The following is a 22358-nucleotide window of genomic DNA, read 5'->3' on the forward strand; positions in this document are numbered from 1 at the left end:
GCAAAAGAAAACGCATACAAGAAGAAGAAATTGGAGAAGTAGGGGACACTACTGATTGGGGAAAGGAGTGCAGAAATGGAAACAATTCAAAGGCTTATTTCCCAAGTCACTTCTAAGACACAGCTGTAAACCACAGGCATGACACAGACATGCTGATATGCAAAGTACCATTAGGAATTAGACAGGTTTTCTGAATCCTGAGGGGAAGCTCTAATGCTGTGCCAAAACCAGTCATCTCATTCTTTTCACATATTCCTCAGCTTGGTCATTTTTGGCATTGCCCAAAACCATTCATGAGCTGGAATCATCCAGAAAATCAGACCCAACCATTCATAGCATGTAATTGCAGCTGTCCTACACTGTCAGCAAGCACCAGGTCCCTGAACAATTTACTACCTAGACAGAACTGCATTTTATAAGCTTATCTGTTTTCAACTGTCACCAATATCCTTATGGATTTCTCATCTATAAAATTTCCATTCCCCAGCCAAGTTCCTATTAAAAGTTGCTTTATAGGGGCTAAGATTACTTTTGTTCCCACCATTATGTTATGATTTCAGATACCTTCATTTACATTACATGTTAGGCCCTCGGCTGCCCTTTGGCGACAGTTCAAGGGAAGGCAAAACTATGTTGAAAAAGGTACACCTCAGCAAAAGGCAGACTAGAAATCTCCAAGCTTTCATTTCCCTAGAGAAACATGAAATATTTTAAAAGCAGAAACTATTTGAAACAACCTTATTGCAGCTCTGGAAAAGTCAAAGTTTATGATCTCCTATAAAATGCCCCATCAGTAAAAGTCATCTTGAAGATTGCAGGAAAATTTTGTAGCATTCTTTACTCATGCTTGCCCATCCCCAGCATGGCTTTGGTCATGAGGTACCTCCCTCGAACCAGAGAGAGCGTAGCAGAACCTACTTACAAATTATTGTATATGATTACTCTAAAATGTCTGATAGATACTTGTAGGACAAACCCAAAGAGCTTGTCTCTGTTTGACTCACTTAGAATTCAGACAGGAAAAGTGGACAGGGACAGGAAGGCAGAGTAAGATAGTAAACTGCTGACAGCCTCCAGGTCACTGAGCCCTCACAAATCTGGAGATAACCTTAGGTTTGTGGCAGCAAGGGTAGTTGGTCTGGTTAGTTTGCTAAATAAGAGGTTGCTAATATACAGACAGAACTTACCTACAATGACCATCCTCTAAATAAGCATTTTAAAGCACAAAACTGCCCAGGAGTGCAGGCACTGCCAGGAACCACCAAGCTGCCAGGAACCACTGCACTGCCATCACCTGAGTTTTGTTGATGAGTGGTTTCTTTTTTTCTTCACTTTCTTCCCATGCCTGGACAAGAGTAGCCTTCAGTCCATGAGGACCTCCTGAAGTGTTTAAAATCAATACACAGAGCTGTGAGCCTTACAGGAGGCTGTGGAGTCACAGACTGCAGAGAAAGGGTACAATCAGTAACTGGGGATCCCTCTGATACCAGAGAGAGGAGACTGAAAACTATTCAGGTATGCTAGCCATTTTCAATCCTGCTGGTTACCACACAGACCAGCTCAGTCTGTGGGAATCTGACTATTCCACCCACAGAGGGGAATTAGCTTTGGCCTAATAAACAGTGAAATCTCCTACCCTGCCTGGCAGGTGGAGGGCACCAGGATTCGCAGCTGAGCCCTCACTTTTCTATACAAAGGAAGGACAGTGAGGGAACAGAGCAGGCTAGCCAAGCTTGAGCTCAGCCTGTGGGAAATAATAACTCATTTGACCACCTCCAAGAACCCTAGTAGCTAAGTGAGATGAATCTGTATCCCTCCTTTCCTCCCCAAACCCAGAAGAGCCTTTGGTCATTCAGCCTGAGCTAAGAACTCCCAGACTTGCCCAGTGAAGCTAGGCTGCTGCTCCCTATTCAGCCCAGCACGACTATTTCCAAGAAGCCTCCTATCTAATCAATCTGAGTTTGATTGCCCTTACCCCCAAGAGAAGTCTTGGGCTAAAGAGCCTGAGAGGAGCCCACCAAACCTGTGGGGGTGGGGTACACCACCACTTGCTAATCAGTCCTGCATAAGTATCTTAAAGAGAGGCAGGGAACAACAGAAAGCCTCTGTGTAAAGGAATTCAGACCTGCCTGGAAGGGGAGAGGTACTGCCCAAGGGGATGCTTGAGAACTGCAGACAAAAACCTGAGAATCAGAAATTAGACGGGAGCATCCACTGTACTGATTGAGTACAGAAGAAATCCACTATTTTCTTTCAACATGAAATTCGGACTTTTAAAAAATTTATTTTTTGTTAAAGTTTCAATTTGTCTATTCCTCTTCTATTACAGATATTTTTCTCCTTACTTTTTCCATTTTTCTACCTTTTTTCCTTTCCTTTTGTTCTCTTCTTTCTTCTCCTCCTTTTCTCCCCACTTTCCCTATCTCTTCCTTACAAACCATTCAGCTAGTGGTTTATTCAACCACCTTCTTATATTACTCCTACCTTTCTACCCTTTGGCAATTCTTGACAATAGCACCCTCCTTCACAACAACTAACTTTACACACATTAAGGTCTTGTTAACCTACACCCCCTACACCTTGTACATCTTCTCCCCTCTCCCCATCTTCCTTCTTCTTTTTCTCCTCTCTCACTCCCATTTTTTTACTACCTAAGTTTCCATCTGTATGAAAACAACTTTTATTTCTCCAACACACTTCTGTTTATAAATAATCCTGCTAAGGGTTTTATATTTCATGTAAATATCTGCTTTGGTATTGAATTCATGGATTTTTTAATTGCTAAATTATACCCCCAAGTCAGTGGACAGAAATGACACAACAACCGAGCAAATAACCAATCCTACCAGAACATAGAAATCAATCAAGAGAAAGACTTCAAATGACTAAAATCCCCAACCAACTAATTGGCACCACATGAGCAAATCTCAAGATAGAAGCATTGGGAAATAGAAAAAGGTAGAGGAATATGACTCCTCAAAAGGTCAACAGTCACACAACAAAGAATCTGGTGGATATGATGGATAATGAAGGGGATGAAACCTCAGTTTCTGAACTCAAAAGAATGATAATAAGAATGATTAAGGAATTTAAAGAGGACATGCAAAAACAAGTCAATGGAATTAAGAGAATGTGGATAAATAGCTCCAGAAGGCACAGAAACAGCTAAATGAACTCAAACAGGATACAAACAACATCTGGATGAAATCAAATCAAAGAAGATATAAAAAAGAGATAAATGAAATAAGAAAGAAAAAAGATGTGAAAGGAGAATTTAATAAAGATATTGAAAGTCTCAACAACAACAAAAAAAACTCAAATGGAATGATCTCGACTCTCGCATCAAAAGACATAGATCAGTGAGCAGGACTAAAAAGCAAGATCTGATGATTTATTGCCTATAAGAAATGCATCTCACGGAAAAAAACAAAAATTGGCTTTGGGTAAAAAGGTAGAAAGAAGTTTTCCAGGCAAATGAACCCTAAAACCAGGCAGGAATAGCTGTACTTATATCTGATAAAGTAGACTTCAAACCTAAATTATTCAGAAGACACAATTATTCAAAGATCACTCCATACTCGTAAAAGGAACAATACATCAAGAGGAAATAACTATTGTTAACTTACATGTACCCAATGTCAATGCACTCAAACTTCATTAAACAAACACTACTGGACTTAAAACCACAAGAAGACCTCAACACAATGATAGTGGGAGACTTAGATACCCCACTGTCACCAAAAGATAGGACATCCAGACAAAAAACAAAACAAAACAAAAAACACCTCCACAAAGAAACTTCAAAATTAAATGACTCCATAGATCAAACAGACCTAATAGACATCTACACATTCTTCTCAGCAGCCCATGGAACTTTCTCCAAAACAGATCATATTTTAGGACACAATGCAAGTCTTAACAAATATAATAAAATTAAAATAACTCCCTGGATCCTCCTATGCACCATGGAATAAAGCTAGAACTCAATAACAAAAGAAACTGCAGAAAATACTCAAATACATAGAGACTGCATAACATGTTGTTGCATGACCAGTGGGTCATCAAAGGACAAGGGAGGAAATAAAAAAGTTCCTGGAATCTAATAAAAATGGAACCTGTGGGATCCAGCCAAGGCAGAAGTAAGGGGAAAGTTTATAGCTATGAGCTCCTACATTAAAAACACAGACAGATCTCAAATAAAGGACCTAATGCTACATCCCAAACTTCTATAAAAACAAGAAAGAACAAGCTAAATTCAAGGCCAGGAGGACAGAGATCATACAAATAAGTCTAAATAAACAAAATAGAGACCAAAAAACTACATGAAAAATCAATGAAACAAAAAGTTGATTCTTTGAAAAGATAAATTAGATTGATAAACTCTTAGCCAATCTGACTAAAATGAGGAGGAAAAAGACCCAAATTAATAAAACTAGAAATGAAAAATGGATATCACAACAAATTCCAATGAAATCCAAAGGATCATTAAGGAATACTTCAAAAACCTATACTCAAATAAATTGGAAAGTCTAGAAGAAATGGGTAAATTTCTAAATGTATTTGACCAACCGAAATTGAACCAAGATGATATAAACTACCTAAACAGATCTATAACAGTACTGAAATTGAAACAGCAGTTTTTCTCCAAAAAAGAAAATCCCAGGACCTGATGGATTCACCGCTGAATTCTACCAGACCTTTAAAGAAGACATAATACCACAACTCCTCAAACTTTTCCATGAATAAAAAGGCAAGAAACACTAACACACTCATTCTATGAAGTCAGTATAATACTCATCCCAAAACTGGACAGGGACACAGCAACAAAAAAGATAATTAAAGGGAAATCTCTTTAATGAACACAGATACAAAAATTCTCAATAAAATACTGGCAAACTGGTACTGGTGGAATGGCTCAAGGGTTGAGTTCCTGCCTAGCAAGTGTTATGCCCTGAGTTCAAACCCAGTACTAACAAAAAAAATTTTTAATAATGGCAAATTGAATTCAACATATCAAAAAGATCATACACCCTGATCAAGTCAGTTTCATTCCAAGGATGCAGGGATGATTCAACATATGTAAATCAATAAATGTTAATATAGCGCAGAAGCAAGGACAAAAAAATCACATGATCATCTCAACAGATGCAAAAAAAGCCTTTGACAAAATTCAACATCCTTTCTTGATAAAAGCTCTGATGAAACTAGGAACTAGAAGGAATGTACATCAACATAACAAAAGCTATATACTATAAACTCATAGCCAACATCAGACTAAATGGCGAAAAACTGAATTCATTTCCTCTAAAGTCAGGAATAAGATAAGGGTATCCATTCTCTCCACTCTTATTCAACATAGTTTTGGAATTCCTAATCAGAGCAATAAGATAGGAAGAAGAAATAAAAGGAATTCAAATAGAAAGGGAGAAATCAAATTATCCCTGTTTACAGAAGACATGACCTTTTATCTAAAAGATCCTACAAACACTACCAAAAATATTCCTAGACATCAGAAACATATTCAGCAAAGAAGCAGGATACAAAATCTATATACAAAAAAATCAGTAGCTTTTCCCATATACCCACAATGCACAGACTGAGAAAGAATTTAGGAAAACAATCTGATTTACAATAGCCTCAAAAAATAAAATACCTATAAATAAATTTAACAAAGGAAGTGAAAGACTTCTATGATGAAAACTATAAATCACTGAAGAAAGAAATTCAGGAAGACATTAGAAGATGGAAAGATTTCCCATGCTAATGGATTGGCAGAATTAATATCATAGAAATGGCTATACTACCAAAAGCAATCTTGTTCAATGCAATCCCCAGCATTGACATTCTTCACAGAAATAGGAAAAACAGACCTAAATTCATGTGCAATAACAAAAGACCCCAAATAGCCAAAGCAATCCTGAGTAAAATGAGTGATGCTAGAAATACCACAATCTTTGATTTCAAATTATATTACTCAGCCATAGTAAAAGAATGACATTGGCACTAAAACAGACATGTAGATTGGTGAAATAGAATGGAGAACCAAGAAATAAACCTACACAGCCATCTAATATTTTGTCAAAGGTGCCAAAAACCTACATTGGAGAAAAGATAGCCTCTTCAACAGATAGTGCTGGGAAAACTGGATATCCACAGGTAGAAAGACTAAAACTGAATGCCTCTCACCTTGCACAAATATCAATTCAAAATGGAGCAAAGACCTTGATGTAAGACCTAAAATTTTGAAACTACTAGAGGAAACGGTAGGGAAAACACTTGAAGATTACAGACATAGACAACAACTTTCTGAATAGGAATCCAATAGCTCAGGAAACAATAGCAAGAACTGACAAACTTGATTGCATCAAATTAAAAAGCTTCTGCACAACAAAGGAAATAATTGCCAGAGTGAAAAAAAAAACAGCCTATAGAATAGGAGAAAATCTTTGCCAGCTTTTCATCTGACAGGGAATTAAGATTCAGAGTCCATAAAGAACTAAAAAAATCAGTACCAAAAAACAAATTAATGGGCAAATGAACTGGACAGACAGTTCTCGAAAGAAGTATACATGACCAATAAATACATGAAAACTTGTTCACCAGCTTTAGCTGCCAAGGAAATGCAAGTCAAAATCACCTTGAGATCCCATCTCATCCCAGTTAGAATGGCTTATCATCAAGAAAGCAAAGAATGACAAAAGCTGACTAGGGTTGGGCATTATTATACATTGTGTACATGTGTAAATGAATCCAGTCAGTGTGGAAATCAGCTGGAGGGTCCCCCAAAAACTAAAAATCAACCACTACGTGATCTTGCTGTAACACTTCTGAGCACATATACCTGAAAGAATCAAAGCGTTCCTATTTCTCCACATCCTTGCCAACACTTGTTTTCTCTTCTCCCCTCCCTCCCTTCTTCCCTTCTTTCCTTCTCCCTTCTCTCCCTTCTCTTCCTACTTCTCCTCCTGCTCTTCCTCCTCCTTCTTCTTCTTTTTGATTAATGCTGTTCTTTAGGGCATGAAATGGTATCTCCTTGTGGTTTCAATTTGCATTTCCCTAATAGAAATGTTGATCTTGTCATGTTTTGGTTTTTGTTTTTGTGAATTGTATATCTTCTTTGGAGTAATGTCTTCTCAAGTCTTTTGCTTATTTGAAATTATTTTTGTTGTTGAATTGTGAATTCTTTTTATATCCTGGATATTAATCCCTATCAGATATATGATTTGCAAACATTTTCTCCCTTCCTATGCCTTGCATTTCTCCTCTCATGATAGTTGCCTTTGATGCACAAAATTTTTAAATTTTGATAAAGTATAGTTTATAGAGTCCTGTCCTTTTTGCCTGTGCTTTTGGAGTCATATCCAAGAAATAATTGCCAAATTTAATCCTTCTGCCTCAGCCTCCCAAGTGCTGGAGTTACAGGCATGGGTCATAACACCTGGTTTGGCACCATGTTGAAAATTTGACCAGTTGGGCAAGGTTTGTTTTCTGTATCACACGATTTGAATTTATTACTACTATGTCACTGTAGTAAGTTTTGCAATCAAGAAGTGGAGTCATTCCAGAGGCTCCTGCACACCCATGTTTATTGCGGCACTATTCACAATAGCCAAGTTATGGAAACAGCCAAGATGCCCCACTACTGACGAATGGATCAAGGAAATGTGGTATCTATACACAATGGAATTTTATGCAGCCATGAAGAATGAAATGTTATCATTTGCTGGTAAATGGATGGAATTGGAGAATATCATTCTGAGTGAGGTTAGCCTGGCCCAAAAGACAAAAAACTGTATGTTCTCCCTCATATGTGGACATTAGATCAAGGGCAAACATAACAAGGGGATTGAACTTTGATCAGAAGATAAGAGAGTGAGCCCACAAGAGAGATATGAGGATAGGTAAGACACCTAAAAAATTAGCTAGCATTTGTTGCCCTCAATGCAGAGAAACTAAAGCAGATACCTTAAAAGCAACTGAGGCCAATAGGAAAAGGGGACCAGGAACTAGAGAAAAGGTTAGATCAAAAAGAATTAACCTAGAAGGTAACACCCACTCACAGGAAATCAATGTGAGTCAATGCCCTGTATAGCTATCCTTATCTCAACCAGCAAAAACCCTTGTTCCTTCCTATTGTTCATACTCTCTCTTCAACAAAATTAGAGATAAGGGCAAAATAGTTTCTGCCGGGTATCGAGGAGGTGGAGGGGAGAGGGAGGGGGTGGAGTGGGTGGTAAGGGAGGGGGTGGGGGCAGGGGGGAGAAATGACCCAAGCATTGTATGCACATATGAATAATAAAAAAATAAAAATTAAAAAAAAGGAGTCATCTACCTTTGTTCTTTTATTTTATTTTATTTTGGTGGATATGGACTTTGATCTCAGGGCTTTGCACTTGCTAGGCAAGTAATTTTTCACCTGAACCATGCCCCCAACCTTTTTGCTTTAGTTATTTTGTCGATAGGATCTTGGGATTTTCCCTAGGTTGGCCTTATACCACAATCCTTTCACCTATGCCTTCCTCATAGCTGGGATTAAAGGAGTGTCCTACCACACCTGGCTTTTTTGTTGAGATTGTGGTCCCTCCAACTTTTTGCCCTGGCTCACCTTGATCAATGATCCTCCTAATCTCCACCTCCTGACTAGCTGGGATTATAGACATGAACCATTGCACTGTGCCCTGTTCTTTTTCAAGATTGTTTTTGCTGTAATATGTCCATTTTCATAATATTAATTTTGCCAATTACATGAAAGGCTTTTCCATTTTCTAGTGTCTTCTTCAATTTCTGTCTTTAGTATTTTATCATTTTCATTGTAGAGGTCTTTCACTTCCCTGACTAAGTTAGTTTCTAGGCATTTTTTTTTTTTTTTGCTGTACTGAGGTTTGAACTCAGGGCCTCACACTTGCTAGACAGGGTCTCTATCACTTGAGCCATGTCCCCAACCCAGCATTTTGTTTATTTGAGGGTATTGTGAATGTTATTGCTTTCCTGATTTCTTTCTTAGCATGTTCAGGCTACTTATTTTTGTATGTTGACTTTTGTATCCTGCTACTTTGCTGAAAGTGTTTATCACATCAAAGAGTTTTCCGGTGGAGGCTTTAGGATCTTTTAAGAGTAGGAACATATCATCTGTAAATAGGGATAATTTGACTTCTTCCTTTCCAATTTGTATCCCTTTTATTTCTTTCTCTTGCCTTATTACTTCAGCTAAGATTTCAAGCACTATGTTGAATAAAAGTAGAAAGAGTAGACACTACTGTCTCATTCTTAGTTTTAGAGGAATGCTTTCAGTTTTAACATTCACTACAGGTGTGTCACATATAGCCTTTATTATCTTGAGGTATGATCTTTCTATTCCTAGTTTCTTTAGGGCTTTTATTATGAAGGGATATTGAATTTTGTCAAAGGCTTTTTCTATATCTATTGAGAGGATCATGTGGTTTTTTTTTCTTGATTCTATTTTTGTGCTGCATTACATTTATTGATTTTCATGTATTGAGCCACTCTTGCATCCCTGGAATACAACCAATTTGATCATGGCTTTTTAATGTGCTGTTGAATGTGATTTGCAAGGGTTTTAGTGAAGTTTTTCACACCTATATTCATTAAGGAAAATTGATCTATAGTTTTCTTTTTGTTCTTATTTTAATTCTTGTCTGGTTTTGTTAGTAGGATAATACTGGTTTCTTCGGTCTAGTATAGAAGCGTTCCTTCTTCTTTCTATTTTATGGAATAGTTCGAGGAACACTTATGCTAATTCATCTTTAAAGATCTGGTAGAATTCAAATGTGAATCCATCATGTCCTTGGCTTTTCTTTGTTGAAAGACTATTACTGTTTTAATATCATGCTCAATATAAACCTGTTTAGATTGTTTATATCCTATTGGTTCAACAGGTCAAATACAACTAGAAATTCAGACATTTCTTCTAGATTTTCCAATTTATTGAAACAGACATTTTCAAAATATTCCCTACTGAGCCTCTGGATGTCATGGCATATGTTATAATGTTCCCTTTTTCATCTCTAGTTTTATTAATTTGGGTCTTCTCTCTTAGCTAGTTTGGCTGAGAGTTCATTAATCTTCTTTCTCTTTTCAAAGAACCAACACTTTGTTTCATTGATCCTTGTATTGTTCTTTCCATCTCCATTTTATTAATCTTGCTGTATTTTTATTATTTCTTTCCATCTACTAATTTTGGGTTTGGCTTGTTCTTGGTTTTCTAAGACCTTAATGTGCATCATTAGGTTATTTACCTAAAAGATCTCTGATTTTTTTTAATGTATACACTCATAGCTATAACTTCTCTCTTACAATGGTCTTTACAGTCCTTGTAATTTGTGTTTTCATTTTCATTTAATTCTAGGAATTTTTTACTTTCCTCTCTGGTTTCTTGAATGACCCACAAATCATCCAAAAGTATATTAGGCTGGCAGGTTGGCTCAAGTGGTAGAGTACTTGCCTAGCAAGTATAAGGCCCTGAGTTCAAATTTGATACTTCTAAAAAAAACTCGAAAGTGTATCGTTCAATTTTTTCATGTTTGTATAATTTCTATAGTTTCTTTTGCTGTTGATTTATAGTTTTATTCCATTGTGATCTGATAAAATATAAGAAATTATTTCATTTTTTTAAATTTGTTAAGATTTGCTTTAAGGCATAACGTGATATATTTTGGAGAAAATAGCATGGGCTGCTAAGAATGATGTGTATTGCACAATTGTTAGGTGGAATATTCTGTAGACATCTATAAGTACATTATATCTACAATGCAATTTAATGCTGAAATTTCTTTGTTGATTTTTTTTGTCTGGATGATTCATCTGTTGATGTGGTGGGGTACAGAAGTCATCCACTATTATTATACCTAGACATATCTGTCCCTTCATGTACATTGGGATTTCTTTTATAAAACAGAACAAACCAATATTTGGTGCATGAATATTTACAAATATTATGTCTTCATGATGGATTGTTGCCTTTATTAATATATAGTGACCTTCTTTATTCCTTCTGACTAACTTTGGCTTGAAGTCTGTTTTCTGTTTTCCATTCTTTCACTTTTAGTCTGTGCAGGTCACTGCCAATGAGGTGAGTTTCTTGCAAACAGCATACAGTTGAATCTTGGGGGGTTTTTTGGTTTGTTTGAGGTATAAGGGGTCCTGGTGGAGTGACTGAAGTAGTAAAATGCCTGCCTAGCAGGCACAAGACCTTGAGTTCAAACTCCAGTATTGCCACAAAAAGAAATTCCAAAGGTACAAGGGTTCTAGAGGTGTGGCTCAACTGGTAGAGTGCCTGCTCTACAAGTGCAAAGTCCTGAGTTCAAACTCCAGTCCTGCCAAAAACAAACAAACAAACAAACAAACAAAAAGGAACAAGGAACAAAAAGAATGAAGTATAAGATTAGTGTAAGGAAAGGAACAAATGAAGAAGCAACATTAAATAAGAAAAAATAAGAGGAAAAAGAAAAGAAGGTAAGAAAGAGGGTGAGAAAATAGCAAGAGATAAAAACAACTGATTATAAAATAAACTATGCAAATAAAATTAGATAAGGTAAGAAGAGTAATAAAAATATAAACAGAAGATTTTGTAAATAAAAGAAAAGTAATACTAACATATAAAAAAGATTAAAAAGACAAAGAATGAGAAGCTTCTTTCTGGATCCTCTACAATTGGAATCCAACAGGTCTAGTCTGGGCAGTAGTGGGTCATAGCTGGGCTCTATTTACTACTTCTCTATCCCCACTATGCAGGTTGATGCTGTATGCAAGCTGAGGACCAGGCCAGTCAAGACAATGTCATAAAAAAAAAAAAAAAAAAAGAAAAGGAAAACCTATGTTGTCAGTGTCAGGGCTATATTCATTCAAGAAGCTTCCCTTCTTTGCACACTGGGAACTGCTGCTGGCCCCAATGAGCTTTGTACCTGTGGAAGGTTCCCACACTTGCTCAAGAGTTTCCGCCCCTCCACCAGTTTGTGTACCCATGGGCAGCAAATATCCAGGTTTAGGGGTGTTCCCTGAGTATATCAGAGACTGGGGAAAGCAAACAGATCATCATGTCTGTACCAGATGGGGAAAACTGAGGGAACCTAGCACTCTTCTTGACAATTTCAGTGTATCAGATACTATCTATCAGTAAACCACCTGAAGGAGGGAGAAGGTGAAGAAACCCAGTGATTCACCAGGCCTGAGTCCTTAGCTTTCAGTCCTGCCTGCCAGCAAACCACTCATACAAGTATGGAAGCAGCTCCAAAGGCCAAGCAATTAGCTGGCTATGGTCTTAGAGCTGCCAGTCCCCTTTGTAATTCATGGGTGATGGGACTCACTCCTCTCTACATAGAGCAGGGCCACAAACTATTATGTCCTCCACAGCCCAAGCTCTCTGCTGCCCAAACTTCACAGAAGGCCCATATCTGACCTCTTCCTTTCCACAACTGTCTCTTGTGTCCATCTCCTACCCAGACACTGTGGTGGGATAGGCTCAGGCTCTCTGAATTGTGATTATTCCTTGTTTTCAGGTCTCCAGAGTATATCATTCTCAAGCCATAAGTCCCTCTCATATGATATATGGCTATTTCATGATGAAATATGGGGACCAATGCAATAGGTTTATTTTCCAATGCTGGCCTGCCATGCAGGAAGAGTCACAGTCACACCAGATCCCCACACTGGATTTAAGGCTTACGAGAGCTACGTGTTTCTCCTATGGCTAAGACTGCCAGTCTGTTGTCACCAGAGTGGCCTGGCTTACCTTGTGGTGAAACTTTTTGATTCCCTCCCTGTGGGGAGCCAGAGTTGAAGCTACAGACTGTTTCCTTTTTTTACCTCCATCATTTTTCTATCTCCATGCTTTTTAAGTGTCCTGTCACATCTTTTCTTGATTTGTAATACTCTTTCTCTCTTCAGGACATATTCTCTCCTTTGTTACCCTGACTCTTCTCATTCACAGAGTTGCACAAAGGAAACTTCAAAGTCACCATTGTGAAAATGGCTATGTATACATATATGTAACCACAATAAACATGTAACTAGGTTAGAACTCAAATGTTTTTCATAACCCTCTCAAACCACACATTAAGTGTAATTTAACTTTTTTCCTGTTTTCCAACTGAAGTGTATTGAATGCTAACAAAATACCAGCTTTCTTGTGGGTTTTAGCTTTTAAAGACACCTAAAATAGTATGTCTCATAAAAGACTTTAAAATCTACTTGAAAGGTATGGAAGTAAAATTAGCAGACAATACCATATGATCAGTACCATGATATTGGTAAGCATATGGGCTCTAGGAAATACATAGGTAGGAGCATTTAGCTCAGGCAAATCTTTAGAAACACTTTTGAGAGGATGTTGGTGACTGATCTGAGTCTTAAAGAACACATATGAGGTAGCTGGGAAAAAATGGAAAAAGAGCTTCTCACATAAGAGAAGCAGCATGTGGAAATACAGAGACAGTAAAAAGAACATGAGGAGATTGGAAAAAATATATATGAAACTGATGGTAATAGAGTGAAAAAAGAAGGATGAGATTAGAAAGAAGGACAAGGTTCATAAAATTAGTATCTTAAATGATATGGGAGTTTGTACTTTATCCTGAGGGCAATGAGTACCCATTGCATAAGTGCTCAGAAAGAGGAGTCAAACCATGTCTTTAAAATAGACTTCCCTGAGGACATGGTAAGAATGGACAGAAGAGGGGCTCAACTACCCAATCATATAAGTGAGAACTGATAAAAGGCCTGAATTAGGGTAGTGGTGATGGCCATGTAATAGAGTAACAGAGTAAAGAAATGTTAGTGATAAAGACTGAGAAGACTGGTGAGTGGTTGGATGTTGATAATGGGAAGATTTGGGTTTCTAGCTTTGGAAATTTGATGAATGGTGAAACAATTCACTGAAATGAGAAACAACAGGAGAAATAGTCTGGGCAAGAGAGATACATTTCTGTTTGGAAATGGATTCAGGGTAATGGTGGAGCAGGAACAAATATCTGTTTAGGTAAGAGGTTTGGGGAAAGGCATGATGTAAAAATATAGATCGAAGAGTCCACTGGACAAAAAAGGAGAATTTGTCTTAAGCTGAAGGAATTAATGTTTAAATGCAAAATCCCATAATTAGAAGTAAGCATACTCCTTCCACTGCAGGATAATTTAAGGAATGGAACAGTTCCTCTATATGGCATCAAAATCAAACCATATGGGCAGTTGCCCACTCAACTTTGCATGTAATAAAACTTATGAGAATAAATTGACTAGAGATAAATCTGTAAGCCTTCCAAACTGTTTTTCATTTTTAAGCAAAGAGGGACAGCTAATATATATCTTGCCTATGGTAGATCAAAATTCTAAATCTCTTTTTACATTTGAGAGAATCTTTTGGGAATCTTGGAAATATTGTTAACAACCAGAAATGAGTAGCTAACTAACAAAAACAAAATATAATAAAAATAAAACAAGTGTTAGTGTACTCTATTCTTTTGTAAAATGGGCATTCATCACCAATTTTTCCACATTTGCCCTTTCCTTCTACTGCTGACAGAAATTCTTCATAACTGGTGGATTCTAGCTGCAGAATTCCTAAGGAACTAGATCATATCATATAGGAAAGAAGCCTGGGCTTCATAATAAGAAAATCCTGAGTTTAAATACTGCTCCATCTTGTATATGGTTATTGACAACTTCGTTAGTCACTCATTCTTCATTCATGCAACCAACATACACAGAACACATTCTGTGTGATATATCTTGCCCTATGTGCATATATTAATGATATAAAAAATGCATACTTCCTTTTCACAGGCCAGCAAGAAGGCAGGCTGCAAATGTAAAATTACAGACTATCATAAGTGCTAGAAGGATTAGGAAGATGGAACACCTAACTCTGATTTTTGGACAGCTTTACTGGGACTTGAAAGAGAAAACGATATTTTCCAGGTTGGATAGGTGGTATGAGAGATTAAAGGGCCTTGACAAACAAAAGAAGGCATTCCTCATGACACATAGGCAAAGGCCAAATCATGTGTGTTCTGCCTACTTTGTTGCCTAAAGGTGCCATTGAGGCATTTCCCTCATTCTCCTCTCATTTCTACAGTAGGCTGTAGAAGTTCTGCTCTCTTGGGTAAATACACAATGGAATATAAGATCATATTCCCTAATGATGTGTAACCATCTTAGTTTGTGTAAGTCTACTCTGATATTCACACAGCAATGAAATCACCTAATGGTGCATTTTTTGGAATATATCCCCATTCTTAAGCAGCATATGACTATACCTTTTTAATCTTATTGCCATCTCCTACTCCCTACCATTCATTATTTGGGGACTTTGATGCTGTATTCAGAGGTTCCTCTCTAAGTTCTGTAGCAGCTTACCTTATTAGATCTCTCCAGGGAAAAAGAACCAATAAGTATATATATAGATAGATAGATAGATAGATAGATAGATAGATAGATAGATAGAAATTTATATTAAGGGATCGGGTCACATAATTATAAAGTCTGTCAAGTCTGAAATCTGCAAGGTAGGTCAGCAGACAGAAAACTCAGGAAGGGTTTCTATGCTGCAGTCTTGAGAGAATTTCTTCTTCCTTGGGATACCTGTTTTTTCTCATAAGGCCTTCAACTAATTGGGTGAAGCCCACATATGTTATGGGGTAATTTGGTTTAATCAAGGTACATAAAAATAAAATTATAAATGATAATGATATTTAAAAACAAATCTTCACAGCAATGTCTAGACTGGAGCTTGATCAAACAACTGGGCATCATAACCTAGCTAAGTGACATATGAAATTAATTATTATGTGTCCCTTGAGACTTCAAATTATCTGGATATCTCAAGCAGGGACCCAGCAGGAAGCAAAATTCACTAAGATGGATTTTTATAAAAAGACTATATTTTATTGCTGTTTTTGCAGTACTAAGGTTTGAACTCAGGGCCTCACGTTTGCTAGGCAGGTGCTCTATCACTTGAGCCACCCTGCAGCCCAAAAGGACTATTCTTAGATGTGTTGTCCAGTTTAAGGGACTGAAAAAGAGATACTAAGGTAACTATCAAAAACTGTGAAGAATGTGAGATTTTACTCTATTTGGAAGCTATCATAGATGCTGATAGAAGACATGACACTCCTAGTTCGAAGATGAATAGTTTTTTGCTCACAATAATAGCAATAACCAGAGCAGCCACCCTTTTATATTTTATATTAGCGTATATTAATTGTACTAAACAGTGACATTTTCATACATATATATAGTGTACTTTTAGCATCATCACTTTGTTGTTTTTCTCTAAGCCTTAATTCTCACATAATGACATGAAAAGAGCCAAATAACATCTTCACATGTAGTGGAAGGAGTGACAAGAAAGAAGACCCTGAGCTCAGGGTCTTATAATAGGCTATTCATTATATAAACATCTTTGACAAGAGGTTAGTATCTTGTTCATCAGATGTTCACAAACATGAGACACCCATGAAGAATGCTCTCTCACTCTCTCTCTCTCTCTCGTTCTCTCTCTCTTTCTCTCCCAGGTCCCAGGCTGGACTTGAACTCATGATCCTCCTGTCTCAGTCTCCTTAGTATTGGGATTACATGTGTGCACCAGCACACTCAGCTTGAGAATTCTCTCTTGACTGTACCTACAGACCAATAGTAACTTTAAAAAACCTATTACCATTAATAGAAGGGAAAATGGCAAGAAAAAGAAATACAGTTACAAAACCCCAGAAACAAAAGGAACAACAGAAAAGAAGCCACCCAGTGGGAACTCCAATCATAGAGAGACAGTTGCTTACTACAGAAGCAAAGCTGAAGCAGGGAGAGTGGGAAAGAAATACTCTGATACCTCTATCTCTCCCACTTTGATTTTGACCAGTGACTCCACCATGAAGCCAGTTAGCAAGGAAACCTGGATAATATAGTTCCGAAGAACAGTCTCTTAGTGTTCAAAGATATGCCAGGAGAAGACTGGAGAATCTTTCTGGGATGCCATGGAGAACAGATGGCATAATGAGTGGTCCCTCTGATATCTTAGCTTTGAAGCTTCCTGATTTGTTGGGATTAAACAGTCTTCACTCACTCTACTTGAGTCGCCACTCTGAAGACTATATGGAATTTATCAGCACACATGGCTCCTCTACTTCCAAATAAAACAATCTTTGACCAGAATTTTCTAAACCTCCAGATAACTCACTCTTTTATTCCTAGGAGACCTACTTTGCTTATGGAAAAGCATTATTTTTTGCAATCCATTTATTCCTTCTAGTTCCAATTTCCTTCTTATTTAATTCATTACTGTTTTCAGAATCTCTGAGTGATAAAACACTCAGACTTTTGACTATCTGAAAATGTTTGCATCCTATATACAGTATAGCATGACAGTTAGCTGGGTATAGAATTCTGATATGTTTAGCCATTTATTTTCAGAACTTTAAGTATTTATTCCTGTGTATTTTGGCTTCTCTTCTTGCTGATGAAGACACCAATTTTAATATGGTTTGCCTTTGTAGGTTACCTTTGTGTTTGCCTTTGATGCCCTTAAACTTTTCTATAATGTGCTTACATAATATTGCTATTGATTTCTTATGCTGACAAGTCAGCTTTCTTTAATTTGAATGGTCAAGCTGCTCATACTTCTTTGGAAATGCTCAGGCCTTATCTTTTTTAATATTGCCCTTCCCTATTTTTTCTACTTTTTTTCTCCTAGGAACTCCTGTTAAATGTTCATGAACACCAAACTTCAGCTTTTCTTTCATATACTCTATCTCTTATGCTTGTACATGTCCATAATTTCATCCGTCTATTAAGTTTTAGCCTCAGTAAAAACGTTTTTCATTTGTAGACATTCTATTTTGATCTTTTTTAAATTTTCCTGGTCTATCTTCACAGAGTATTACTCTTTCCTTATGATTTTTTCTCCCTCCCTTCTCCCCTCCCTCCCTCCCTCTTTCCCTTTCTCTCTTTCCCTCTTTGGTTTGTTTGGGCCATACTGGGGTTTGAGCTCAGGGCCTTGTGGTTGCTAAGCAAGCTCTCTGTGGTAACTATGGTTACGCTACCAGCCCTTTTTGCTTAGCTTATTTTTCAGATAGGGTCTCATACTTTTACCTGAGCTGGCCTCAAACTGCAATAATTCTACCATTATCTCCTAAGTAGCTGGAATTATAAGCATGCATCATTACAACCAGCTTTTTGAGAGAAGGTCTCACTAAGTTTGGCCAGACTAACCTCAAACTTGCTATCTTACTGCCTCAGCCTCCCAAGTACCTGGGATCACAGGCACACGTCACTATGCAGCACTAATTTTGCCAACCATCTTTCAGACTGCTTATTTTAGTCTTTTAAAGACTATTCTATAAAAATGAAGGTTTTAGAATTCTAATTATACTGTGTCTGATAAATCTTTTGCATAGTGACTCATATCCCTATGTGGTTTGGAATACAGACTTCCAGGCACAACAAGGAATTCATTGTCTTGGATCAGCTTTTTTTCACTACTATCTCCTCTTTTTATTAGTAAGTACAAGGTTAATCAGATTTAAAATCTGAATTGGGGAAGAAATACACCTTATCATTTTCCTGAGGATTTTCTAGTTCTCCCTTTTACTAAAAGAAAGCTTTAGTGGACTCTTGGCTTGATTTACTGATTTCACTTCCAGTTTTCTTCATTCTATCTTCAGGCTATTTAATCTGTGCTTGTTAGAAGCCCAGCATCTAGCCTGTAGTGTATACTATGCTTTGCTATTTCTCTGGCTGATACAGAAAGTTTATAGATCCAGGTTTGGATCTTTTTTTCACTTTTTGCCTCCAAGAGTATCATTTCTATGTCATTGAAATGAGGAAGGGGTGGTAGAGATCCTTGTTGGCTCACTCTATCATGATGCTAAAACTGTCCCCTATGGAAAGTGGTAGAGTATGCCTGTAATACTCAGGCTAAAGAAGAGGACTGCAAGATCAAGGCCAGCCTGGGCAATGTAGTGAGACCCTGTCTCAAATCAAAAAAAAAATAATAATAAGGGCTGAGAATATAGCTTACAGATGGAATGCTAGCCTAGCCTGTGTGAGGCCCAGGTTAAATCCCCAGTTCTGAGAAAAATACAAAACTATTAGTCCCTCTGCATTGCTACTTCATTCATATATCCAATTCTTTTATTTCGACCTGTGTTTTCAGGAACCTACACCATTCATGGTTATGGTGCCACCTCTATCTAACCTAGAATCCATAGTATACTGTGCAACCTCTCTGCTTCCTAAAACCCAACATTGCAGATTCCTTTAATACTGCCCCACCCACTTTGCAAACACTGACAATTGGTCTAACCAAACTCTGTCTCTCTTATACCATACCCATGACAAGTTTAGTGCATAAAACAAGCATTGACTTTGGTGTAAAACAGAGCTAAAGTATCACAGCTCTGCCATTAACTAACTGGGCAAACATGGGCAAGCTATTTAACTTACTTAAGCTTCCATTTTACCCTCTTGTAAATTGTACATGATAATATTTACTTGGGAGTTATCATGAATATAAATAAAATAGTGAAGGTAAAGCACGTCCCCTGACACATTTAATAAATGGTGGATGTGATTAAAATCTGGAGAAAATCTCCAGATTGATGCTTCACAAATAGATATTTTTCAACCTCAGCAAGACCTTCTGTGGGGCTTGGGAACCTTTCAGGTACTTCCTTTCCAACTCCCCACAACTGTTCTTGTGAATGAGCAACATTCATGTGAAGCCATGTCCCACAATTCTAATCCTGCTCAGTGGTTCCAAGGAAGATTCTCTAGGCAAAATCCTGGGACAGCCATACAGAACCTATTCCACTCTTAAGAAAGTGAGCTAAGGAACAGATGCCCATGAAATTTTCTGGTCCTGTCATATACTTTACTACCATCCTTTAGCAAGATATAATATAAGATCTAGGCCAGTGACCTCTGTATGTTTCTTCTCCTTTTCTTCTTATCTAAAGTTTTTTTTTTTAATCATGAATATAGGGGCTCTGACTGTGGCTCAGTGATAGAGCACTTGCCTAACATGTGCAAGGCCCTGGGTTTGATCCCCAGCACCACAAAAAGCTAGATAGCCTACTTGTCTTTCATCATTTTAAATTCATTATTCCCTAAAAATAGCAACATACACACATTTTATTCATATGAATTCAGGTGGACTTAGGAGAGGAAAAAAGTTGTATCATTTTACTCAGTCAGTGAATGCCCAGAGTAAGTGGAAGATGGAAACATAACATGAATCTGTCTTGCCCTCCACTGGTCTCAGTTCCAGGTGCTTCTCATAGTGTGGGTACCTAACTGCATAAGTGCAAGTCTAGTTTCTCAGTGCAAACCAACCACTTCCTCTGATGCTCAATTTAAAAATGAGCAATGTGTTCTAACACAGGAGGAAAGCCTACTCGCTTGGACTTACTGAGAGACAGCATAATATATTGTGCTTTTTGGGCAACTTAAGAGATCTTTAAAGTTAATATGAATGATTATTCGTAACATGTATAGCCTGTATTTGTTGTATTATGAAATAATTTTCTATTTGACTTGTAGAAAATAAGATTTAAAAATAGCACATATGAATAATAAATAAATAAATAAATAAATAAATATTTAAAAATAAATTAGGAGAAACTCAATACAGAAGCAAATAGCACACACAACTATAAGCAACTTATCTTTGACAAAGGAGCTAAAAATATACGATGGAGAAATAGCAGCCTCTTCAACAAAAACTGCTGGGAAAACTGGTTAGCAGTCTGCAAAAAACTGAAACTAGATCCATGTATATCACCCTACACCAAGATTAACTCAAAATGGATCAAGGATCTTAATATCAGACCACAAACTCTTAAGTTGATACAAGAAAGAGTAGGAAATACTCTGAAGTTGGTAGGTATAGGTAAGAACTTTCTCAATGAAACCCCAGCAGCACAGCAACTAAGAGATAGCATAGATAAATGGGACCTCATAAAACTAAAAAGCTTCTGTTCATCAAAAGAAATGGTCTCTAAACTGAAGAGAACACCCACAGAGTGGGAGAAAATATTTGCCAACTATACATCAGACAAAGGACTGATAACCAGAATATACAGGGAACTTAAAAAACTAAATTCTCCCAAAACTAATGAACCAATAAAGAAATGGGCATGTGAACTAAACAGAACTTTCTCAAAAGAAGAAATTCAAATGTCCAGAAAACACATGAAAAAATGCTCACCATCTCTAGCAAGAAAGGAAATGCAAATTAAAACCACGCTAAGATTCCACCTCACCCCTGTTAGAATAGCCATCATCAGCAACACCACCAACAACAGGTGTTGGCGAGGATGCGGGGAAAAAGGAACCCTCTTACACTGTTGGTGGGAATGTAGACTAGTACAACCACTCTGGAAAAAAATTTGGAGGCTACTTAAAAAGCTGGACATCGATCTACCATTTGATCCAGCAATACCACTCTTGGGGATATACCCAAAAGACTGTTACTCCAGAGGCACCTGCACATTCAGGTTTATTGTGGCACTATTCACAATAGCCAAGTTATGGAAACAGCCAAGATGCCCCAGCACTGACGAATGGATTAAGAAAATGTGGTATCTATACACAATGGAATTCTATGCAGCCATGAAGAAGAATGAAATGTTATCATTCGCTGGTAAATGGATGGAATTGGAGAACATCATTCTGAGTGAGGTTAGCCTGGCCCAAAAGACCAAAAATCGTATGTTCTCCCTCATATGTGGACATGAGATCAAGGGCAAACACAACAAGGGGATTGGACTATGAGCACATGATAAAAGCGAGAGCACACAAGGGAGGGGTGAGGATAGGTAAGACACCTAAAAAACTAGCTAGCATTTGTTGCCCTTAACGCAGAGAAACTAAAGCAGATACCTTAAAGCAACTGAGGCCAATAGGAAAAGGGGAACAGGTACTAGAGAAAAGGTTAGATCAAAAAGAATTAACCTAGAAGGTAACACCCACTCACAGGAAATCAATGTGAGTCAATGCCCTGTATAGCTATCCTTATCTCAACCAGCAAAAACCCTTGTTCCTTCCTATTATTGCTTATACTCTCTCTACAACAAAATTAGAAATAAGGGCAAAATAGTTTCTGCTGGGTATTGGGTGGGGGAGAGGGAGGTGGCGGAGTGGGTGGTAAGGGAAGGGGTGGGGGCAGGGGGGAGAAATGAACCAAGCCTTGTATGCACATATGAATAATAAAAGAAAAATGAAAAAAAAAAAGAAGCAAATAGCATGGGAGGCATGTTGAAGAGATATAAAAATAAGTATAGTATACATGTTCTGACCTACATAGACAGGAAAGGAAGGACCAAGATGTAGCAAATGTTCATAATTCACTAAAT

General features: G+C 37.5%; 1 long non-coding RNA gene across 1 annotated transcript in view; it reads right to left on the reverse strand.

Moving 5' to 3' along the window:
- Positions 1–928: 928 nt before the first annotated feature.
- The window catches only part of LOC141420863 (uncharacterized), a 29708-nt gene continuing 8278 nt past the window's right edge, over positions 929–22358 (reverse strand). The window contains exon 3 of the long non-coding RNA XR_012445539.1: positions 929–1380. This is a non-coding gene — a long non-coding RNA (uncharacterized lncRNA). The remainder of the gene's footprint in view (positions 1381–22358) is intronic.

The sequence above is a fragment of the Castor canadensis genome, chromosome 2, assembly GCF_047511655.1.
Source record: "Castor canadensis chromosome 2, mCasCan1.hap1v2, whole genome shotgun sequence".
In the NCBI taxonomy this organism is placed as follows: Eukaryota; Metazoa; Chordata; class Mammalia; order Rodentia; family Castoridae; genus Castor; species Castor canadensis.